Genomic DNA, 9,781 nt, shown 5'->3' on the forward strand with positions numbered 1-9,781 from the left:
CCTTGAGAGGAAGACAGAGAGGGACAGAATCCAGGACATTCAGGGCATTGAGCTGAAAAAGGCACTTTAGAGACTACACTGCATAGCAGGTTATAACTGTGGAGTCTTAAGCCCAGAGAAGTATAGTGCATGTCCAGATTCACTGAGAGGTAAAGCTGAATCATTAACTTCAATTTGTGGCACTTGATTCCATGGCTGTCAGCCCCACTGGCAGTCATCCTATCAACCCCTTAATATTTAACTCCCTGAATGTGCCTCTTTGTCATCCTTGCCACAAACCACAGAAGACTGTTTAGATTGATGGATTTTCTTAAGCTACTGCCTGATGATTCGGTGTGCTTTTTGTGAACAATGCATCTTGTTAGCTGACTCCCATCACAGAGTATACTGGGAATGGAGCAGGTATTGCAGAGAACAGTTTGTAACACATGGTAGGACGAAGTTTAAGAGATCAAAAATGGGAAAGGGGTAGTCTTTACTCAGCAGGACCTAAAATTAAAACATTTTAAATATGGCTCAGAGGAAATGCATTTTGACATGTGTTTGTGTTTCTCTAGGGGACTTCTGGATTTTGAGATGAATATGATGGAGCATCAGGCTTTACCTAAAACAGCAGAACCCCTACAAAGTTACTACAGTATGCAGGATGTCAGTACTCAGTATGGTCTTATGCACACGAACTAAAGGAAAAACAGATCCAGGCACAAAAAAACGCAGACAGGAAGAGGGGGTAAACTTGGATTGTATGGAATGAAAAATAAACACTATTAAGGATGTGTGACTCTGTGTGTTTCTGTGTGTGTGTGTGTGTGTGTGTGTGTGTGTGTGTGTGTGTATCTGTGTGTGTGGGTATGTTCATCCCGGATTCATGTGTCATAATGAATTGATCAATCCATATGTTTTATTCTTTTCATGGAAATGACCAGTGTGTGTTGGAGCTAGGCCTCTAAAGTTGTAGAGTGAATGGGTGTAGAATGTTTGGGGATTCTTCCTACAATACAGAGTTGGGGAGCTACAAGAAAGAAAAGACAGTTTACCTGGAGGCTTACTTCACCCTATGGAAGCAGAGGTAGTTCATCGAAAGGGGTTAGTGGCCACTAAGATATCCAGGACCCAGTTTGCTGGGATAAGGTAACTCCAAAATCCTTCATTTTGGGTATCATCAAACACATTAAGATAGCACAGGATGATGGAAATCTTAAAGTTCACTTCCATGTTGAAATCACATGTTCTGCTTTTAAAGGTGAATGCATAATCCTTTTCTGGAACAATCAGCCTCTCAGGACCAGGGGTACCATCAATGTGAGAAGAAATGGGCATGTAAGGTATCTGGAGGGACTATTGGAAAGGTTACAGAGGCATGTGGGAAGGCATTCAGGGTACGCCTTATTTTTTTTTTTTTTCTGGCATAGGTGACTATGGGAAAACACAAACATGCAAAAGTGAGGGGAAGGTTGGTGGATTTGTGTAATAGAAGATTGCCAGAGGATCCATGCATGGACTTTGTGTCAGTTGATGGTCCAGTATACAGACACTGTTGTTGATGTTTACATCTTTATTTGGGTTAAGCTTTTCTCCAAGATTCTTGTTAGATGAGGAGCCAATATTGTATGTAGCTAACACCATTACGAGGCACTTTGTGCTCATGCAAACTCTAGTGAGGCTCTATACTCCCCAGTGATGGGCACTGCAGATTGTTCCTGGAGCCCAGGGCCCTTTTATTTTCTGTGGCCTTTTCAGCATGCTTTGCATAAGCTTAATAATGTAAAGAGAATGTAATTGCAGAGCATGTCTTACAAGCCTCACACAGGAGAACAAAACATAACAGCATTCATTCTCGAGTGGGTGGCTGCTTCCCAGGAACATCTGTGTCTATGCACAGGACAAGGGATGGCCTCTGTCATGGATGGAGGAGGAGGATTTCAGAGTTGGGTGCAGAACTTTCTTCCCCATTCCCAGATAAAACAGATACAACATGAGCATCCCTGTCAAAGACACACTAATAGAGTGCTAACATTCCTGTCCCATATGAACTGTGGTCAGCCCAGCTTCTGTAAGAAGAGCTATATTGTTTCAGGAAAGAGGGTTTGACAGTCAGAAGTCCATGAATCTATTGTGCTGCCTTCAGTATGCATTCCACACCTTCTGCTCGGTATCAGCAGATGAGCTTTGAAAATCTATAGCTCAGTTTTGCCCCTGCTCTCATGCAGACAGCTGAGGCTCTGGAGCAGGAGTTTTGACCTCTTCTGACTACTGTCCCCATGACCCACAAACACATGAGAAACAGGTTTTCTCAACAAATTATTCCTGAAAAGAGTGGGAACTCTTTGGCCCCCTCAAGCTGCCCTCTATTTTACTGTGTGCTGGTCGAAGGGCACTATGGTCCATTACAGTAACCCTATAGTGGGAGTGGGGCAGTAGATTGGTGTGCGCACTCAGGGCAACTCAGATTGGGAAATGTCTGGGGACTTGCTTATAGTCAGGTTGTCTGAAAAGGTCTTGCACCAAATTTAATGCATAGGAAAATGTTGAGGAAATGGTCTTGCAATGATTTTTCTAGGAGGTAAATAGATAAGGAAAAGACTGTAAGTAGATGCCAGGGCTAGTTTTTGAGCTAGCCTGTTTTAAAGTTGTGGTAGGGGAAGAGCTTTTCCCAAGGCAGGCAGCAAACTAGAAACTGTCTACAATGATGGGCTTGCCATGAGCTGGTGGCTGAGCCATATTGGCCACCCAACCGAGTGAACGCTGCTGACTGGGCTTCTTCCTCATATCCTACATGCAGTTCAGTCTAGTGATTTGACATGTGCTCCATTGTTTAGGCATTATCAGAGATCGTGCTGAATTATACAGTCAGTCTAATGCTGCTTCCACTGAATATCCGTTCACATGGGCCACAGATGCTAAGGTCTCTGACAAATTTGCATTCTGCCTCAGTAACTCTGAAACACCTCTGTTATTTCTAGCATCAGGGTCTTGGAGTTTTTTCATGTTTAAACTGCCAAGTGTTTGTATATCTGTATGGGTTTGGATCTTTCCTCTGACTCCACCTATGTCTCTGTCTGTCAGACATGTTTCCACACTGCCTGTATTAATTTGTACACACCTATCTCTACAACCATGACAGACTTTCTATCTGTGTCTTTGGACATCTATCACTCCCTCTCCCTTCCTTTATTCTTTTCCTTCCCTTACACCCCTCCTTTATTTCTTCCCTTTCTTACCCACTCCCCTCTCTCCATCTGTATCAACTATCTTCCTATCCTCTTCTGAATTTGCTTTGTAATTCTGAATCTGTGGGCAGTGGCATCAGATTATTGTTTTCATGTCTGGATGAAATTCCTCTTATAAAGAATCTCAGCTGAAGGAGATGACTTCTTTTTTGAGCCATAATGAACCATTTATTTCAGGCCTATCTAGGAATGACAGTGTTAAAAAAAAAAAAAGAATAACTGGGCATTACAGTAAAGCCAAAATTCAGATGGATCCCAGTCGTCCCACTCAGTATATCCAAAAGGTGGAAAAGTGAAAAAGTGGGTTATGCCTATGGTCTCTAAAGTGGAAAGAGAACTTTCAAGGCATTGTGTAAAATCATTTTCCAGGAGGCAGCTGTAGTTCATAGTTACATGTGGTGTAAACACAAGCGCAATGGTGAAACAGAGAAAATGTACTTCTCCCTACATTTTTATTTTGTATTATCCTTTTAACAAACATCGTGTATACAGAATTTCTTCATGAAGTCATAAATTATTGTTTAATGAACTTATATCTGAGTTCTTCATTGTGCCAAACAATGTCAAAGAATCATGAATGACTATGAACTGCTATAGATAAGTGATGTGAAATAAGATGAGAACATATAGAAAGGGCAGATCATAGACTGAGAACCTCACCAAGAGGTTCAGGTGAGCTGAATCTATGTCAGGGATTCAGAAAAAGACACTTGTTATTAAGGGCTTTGAGGCCAAAGGAAGTACTCTTTGTACATTCCTGTCTTTTAACTCATTTGAGGAGTTAGGTGTATTACTATTTACAGTGTTCTCTCTGCCCATTCTTATTGTTCTCCCCAACTGGGGCTGTTATTTGAAAGCTGGTTGCTTTCATTGGGTCACATAGGCTCTAATGATGTTTTGTTTATTTTTATTATCTTCACACTACATGGTTTTAATTTACCTAATTTGACTCTTTTTTGTTGTTTTGTTTTCTGAGAATGGGTCTTACTCTGGATCCTAGGTTAGAGAACAAAACCATGATCTCAGCCCACTGCAGCCTGGACACCCCACACTCATGTGATCCTCTCAACTCAGACTCTCACATAGCTGACACTAGAGATGCATGCCACCCCTCCCAGCTACATATTAATTAATTAATTAGTTACTTTTTAGACTGGGCCCATGTTGCCCCAGGCTGGTCTAGAACTCTTGAGTGCAGGCAGTCCTCCCACCTCACCCTCTTAAAGTGCTGGGATTACATGTGTGACCCGGGGCCCCAAAATGGCTTTGAGATTTTTTCTTTTTTCTTCTGCCTCCTCATGTCTTCTTTTGAAATATGCAGTGAAGGTTTCAATTCATGGACTATAGTCTCCAGGCCTGTAATTTCTATATTTCAATTGATTATCTACATTGGGATATATATATATATATATATTATATATATACATATATAATATATATATACATATATATTATATATATACATATATATTATATATATACATATATATTATATATATACATATATATTATATATATACACATATATACACACACACATATGTATATATATGGGCACTTCTTTATAAGAAAATACTTCACAGACATTTATTCTCTTAAGGCATTTTAAAAATTGTATTTTTTTATTTTTACTATTTTTTATTATTACACTTTATGTTCTAGGGTACATGTGCACAACGTGCAGGTTTGTCACATATGCATACATGTGCCATGTTGGTGTGCTGCACCCATTAACTCATCATTTACATTAGGTATATCTCCTAAGGCAATCCCTCTCCCCTCCCCCCACCCCACAACAGGTCCCAGTGTGTGATGTTCCCCATCCTGTGTCCAAGTGTTCTCATTGTTCAATTCCCACCTATGAGTGAGAACATGTGGTGTTTGGTTTTCTATCCTTGCAATAGTTTGCTCAGGATGATGGTTTCTAGCTTCATCCATGTCCCTACAAAGGACATGAACTTATCCTTTTTTATGGCTGCATAGTATTCTGTTGTGTATATGTGCCACATTTTCTTAATCCAGTCTATCACTGATGGACATTTGGGTTGATTCCAAGTCTGTGCTATTGTGAATAGTGCTGCAATAAACGTATGTGTGCTTGTGTCTTTATAGCAGCATGATTTATAATCCTTTGGGTATATGCCTAGTAATGGGATGGCTGGGTCAAATGGTATTTCTAGTTCTAGATCCTTGAGGAGTTGCCACACTGTCTTCCACAATATTTGAACTAGTTTACAGTCCCACCAGCAGTGCAAAAGCATCCTGTTTCTCCATATCCTCTCCAGTACGTGTTCTTTCCTGATTTTTTAATGATCACCATTCCAACTGGTGTGAGATGGTGTCTCATTGTGGTTTTGATTTGCATTTCTCTGATGGCCAGTGATGATGAGCACTTTTTCATGTGCCTGTTGGCTGCATAAATGTCTTCTTTTGAGAAGTGTCTGTTCATATCCTTTGTCCACTTTTTGATGGGGTTGTTTGATTTTTTCTTGTAAATTAGTTTAAGTTCTTTGTAGACTTTGGATATTACCCCTTTGTCAGATGGGTATATTGTAAAAATTTTCTCCCATTCTGTAGTTTTCCTATTCTCTCTGACGGTGGTTTCTTTTGCTGTACAGAAGCTCTTTAGTTTAATTAGATACCATTTTATTTCTTAAATTTTTTTATGAAATGATACATATTTATAACTCAAAAGTTGATGTTCAAAAACTCATATACATTAGGCATTAGATATATGCAGCTAATAGCACAGATATGACCTCACATATTTGTCATTTTTGTGGTGATAAAACTTGACATACATTGTCTTAGGATTCTTTAGAGAAAGAATATGTTAATCACTAGTTATAGTCAGCATGCTGTAGAAAAGGTTTTTAAGCATTCCTCCTTTCTAACTAGAAATATGTGTTCTTGATCCAACATCTCCTCAGTGCACCCTCTCCATTAAACACCACCCCAACCATTGGAGTCACTACCTCTGTGAGGTCCATTTTTTAGATTTTTTATAGGAATGAGGTCATGTGCTATTTACCTTTCTGATACCTGGCTTGTGTCACTTAACAAAGTGGCATGTACACATTCAGCAGATTCAGATGTATTGTCACAACTGGCAGGATTTCCTTCTTTGTTATTGCAGCGGATTTTTCCATTTTACATATATGCCCCATTTTTTTTGTCCACTCTTCAACTGAGTTTCTATTTTGAAATAGCAACAATGTTGTAATCTCCCCTTTAATAGAATTGCTTATTGCAATAAAAGAAATCTTGGTCATCATTAGAATATCTTCTCTAGTACATTTTAATTTGTCAACATTTAAAATAAAGCCAACCACTTAGAGATAAAGGAGAACTTTTATGTAAAAATTTAGCATGGAGTTGTTCAAAGGTGGCAGTGTTTGTGTGTGAGATGAAGTAAACAAGGGAAAATTTACCGTCTTCAGCTGAGAAAGGACAATGTACATAAACTTTAAAATCAGTGAAGAATTTTATGGTTTTACCTTTGTCCATGTGCCATTAGTAGTAATCAGTAATTCATATGAAAAGGAAAATAATAACTAAGGAAAAAGGAAAATAATAACTAAGTAGTTATTAACCATTACAAATGAACTTTTACCTATGAATTAATGTTTGGCTTCAGCTTCCTTAGAAGAACTGGCCTTACAGGAGCCATGAGATTATCCAAAGCCATAAGAAATATTCACAGTATCATGACTGTCTAGCAGTTTAAGGAATGAGGAATGGGGACATAGAAGAAATAATTTTAAAAAGTTGCTTGAGAGAAGAGAAAATAGTGTTTCAGAAAATAGTGTTCTTTTCATAATGTTCCATCATTTTTAATATTAAAGGTCCCATATCATATGGAAGAGAGAATTATGGAGGTCCTCCACGCAGAAAGCCAATCTCTTCCTGGCAAATAACCATATGTCACCAAGAGATGACGGTTATGCAACTAAGGATAGGTAAAGGAAAATTTTTAAAAAACAGTTGATTGTTTTTGTGGTGATGAAATTCACATAACAAAATTAAACATTATAAGGTAAACAGTTAAGTGGCATTTAATACATTCTGTGTCACACACCAACTACCTCCATCGAGTTCCAAAACATTTTCATCACTCCAAAATAAACCTCCAACTACCAGTTAAGCAGTGCCTTCCATTTTTTCCCTTTCCTCAGCTGCTAGCAAACACCAATATGTGTTCTAATTCTGAACCCCTGGTTGGGGGCATTTAATGTTAATGGGCTCAAACACTACACACTTTTCACATCTGTGATGTCCTGAAGGTTCATTTACATCACAGCACTTTACTCCTTCCATAAGCTGTTAACCCATTATTTTATTTGTGTTGTTTCCATGGCAGTATTTCTATGCACTAATATTTGTTTGAGTATGCTTATTCAATTCTGGGTGTATGTGAGCGGAATTGCTTGGTCCTGTGATAATCATGTTTGTTTTCTTGAGGAACCACCACATTTCTCCATAGTAGCTGCATCATTTTCCATTCCAACTAGCATTGTATCAGGGTTTCAATTTATTTACATCCTCTCAAACACTTGTTATTTCCTGCTTTTTAAAATTTATTGCCATTCCAGTGTGTGTGTGAAGTATGGTATCTCATTTGGGATTTGAAATGCGTTTTCTGTATGACTGATTATGAGTATCTGTTCCATGTGCTTTTCAGGTGTCTATTTTATATGGAGAAATATCTATTTAGATGTTTGGCCTTTTAATTTTGTTTAAGTTGTAAGTTAGTTATGTTTTGGATACTAGAAGTTGAAAATTTAAAATTTGTTTAGCTTAAACTTATGCACACAGAAATCATCCAAGTTCCCCAGAAACCAGGGATTATGCTCCATGACCTAGAGACTATGCATACCATGATTATGGTCATTCTATTCAGGTTGAACATTCCTCTAGAGAATATAGGTACCATAAGGTTTTCCAGATTTGTCAAATAGATTTCTTAAATTGTTTATTCTGGCATTAAGAAAACTTTTTTTTTCCAATTTAGTGATCAGGATGGCTATGGTGAGGCCCGTGGTAGAGATCATTCTGAACATCCAAGTGGAAGTTCTTACAGAGATACAATTCAGAGATATGATGAGGGTCCAGGATGGATTCATAAATTATAGAATTATATTTATTAGATCAGATCATTATTTTAATGAACTTCTAAGGAAAAATATAAAGGACAAATATAACATGTTTAAATATTGAATATTGTTAAGAGTATAAAGCATATTAAATGATATGAAGGTGAGAACTTCACTTTGTGTTCAGAAAATGTGACTCAACGTTTACTTTCGGATTAAATTTGTTAAGCTTCAAAATACTACTCTTACACTTCTTTTAAATAAACCTTCTGACTATTGCAGGCATAATTAATATCCTGCAACAAAGGCAGAGGAAAACAGATATTTCCAAATAGTACTTTAACTAATTCATGTTTTAGTGGTAGCAGTAAAAATGTTTGGATGTAGTCCAACATTATTTTATCAACCCTGCAGGGACCTCTCATGGTGCACCACCTGCACAAGGGCCTCGGATGTCTTATGGTGGAAGAAGCCGCCATTATTATAACAATACACAAGATAGATATAGCAGAAGTCGGAGAGTTACTCAAGACACTGCGGTGATTTTTATTCCTGTTTTCATGAGCACGTTGGCAGAAAAGATCAAAGGAATCTAATTTCTCTGGATAGAGTGCACCCTGCTCCCCGTGAAGCATATGGTAGCTCAAGTTATGTGGCATCTACAGGAGATGGTAAGAGAAGCTGATCTGAAAAAGGAGACTGAAGTAAATATTAAAGCAAGTATTCAAAATAATAGTTATTGCATACCAAACCTTCTTTGCAAATCGAAAATTGAAATGTTATTTATTCATTGTTACCTGCATACCACTCAAAGCAACATGTTGGTTTTGTGGAGAGACATAGATACTTACTCCATAATTTTTCTGAGATATTCAGAGGAAAAGGAATTTTTTTCAAAGTAATTTCATACTTGTTAATGCTATTTGAAAACTCTTTGTTTAGATGTAATATCTGCATTAAAATTTTCACAAAGAAATTTTACATGTAATGCAAAATGCCTGATGTTACTGCTTAGCTACACATGCTTAAAAGCAAATTCAATAGGAGAGAAAATTGTGTTTTTTTTGAACATTTTCCTTTGTTTCTTTGAACATAAGTAGATACAAGATCAAGCATATGTTATGTCTCCCTTGCAAGCTGCATAAGTTTTCTAATTAGGCTGTGTTTCTCTTTAAAAAATTACAAGCTTAAAATGTTTGAGAAATCTTCAGAAACACTACACAACTGTCTGCCTCACCATATAACATTTATCTTTTAGAGGAATATTACAGGTCAAAGGAAATAATTAGATGTGGTTGATACTAAAGTTTAAGACATCTGGAACATTCTACATGAAGGATTCTGTGACTGAAGGGGGATATTGGGAATGAAAACTTTTCTTTTTTAACCTAAATCAAAACTGAACCAATTAAGTTTCTCAAGTGCATAGCATAATGAAATTAAATGTTCCTACTTTAA

At 37.6% G+C, this 9,781-nt stretch overlaps 1 pseudogene; it reads left to right on the plus strand.

Annotated features, from left to right (window-relative positions):
* Window positions 1-1,057: 1,057 nt before the first annotated feature.
* Window positions 1,058-9,038, plus strand: LOC129138904 (RNA-binding motif protein, Y chromosome, family 1 member B-like; annotated as a pseudogene).
* The last annotated feature ends 743 nt before the right edge of the window (window positions 9,039-9,781 follow it).

Source organism: Pan troglodytes, chromosome Y (genome assembly GCF_028858775.2).
Source record: "Pan troglodytes isolate AG18354 chromosome Y, NHGRI_mPanTro3-v2.0_pri, whole genome shotgun sequence".
Classification (NCBI taxonomy): domain Eukaryota; kingdom Metazoa; phylum Chordata; class Mammalia; order Primates; family Hominidae; genus Pan; species Pan troglodytes.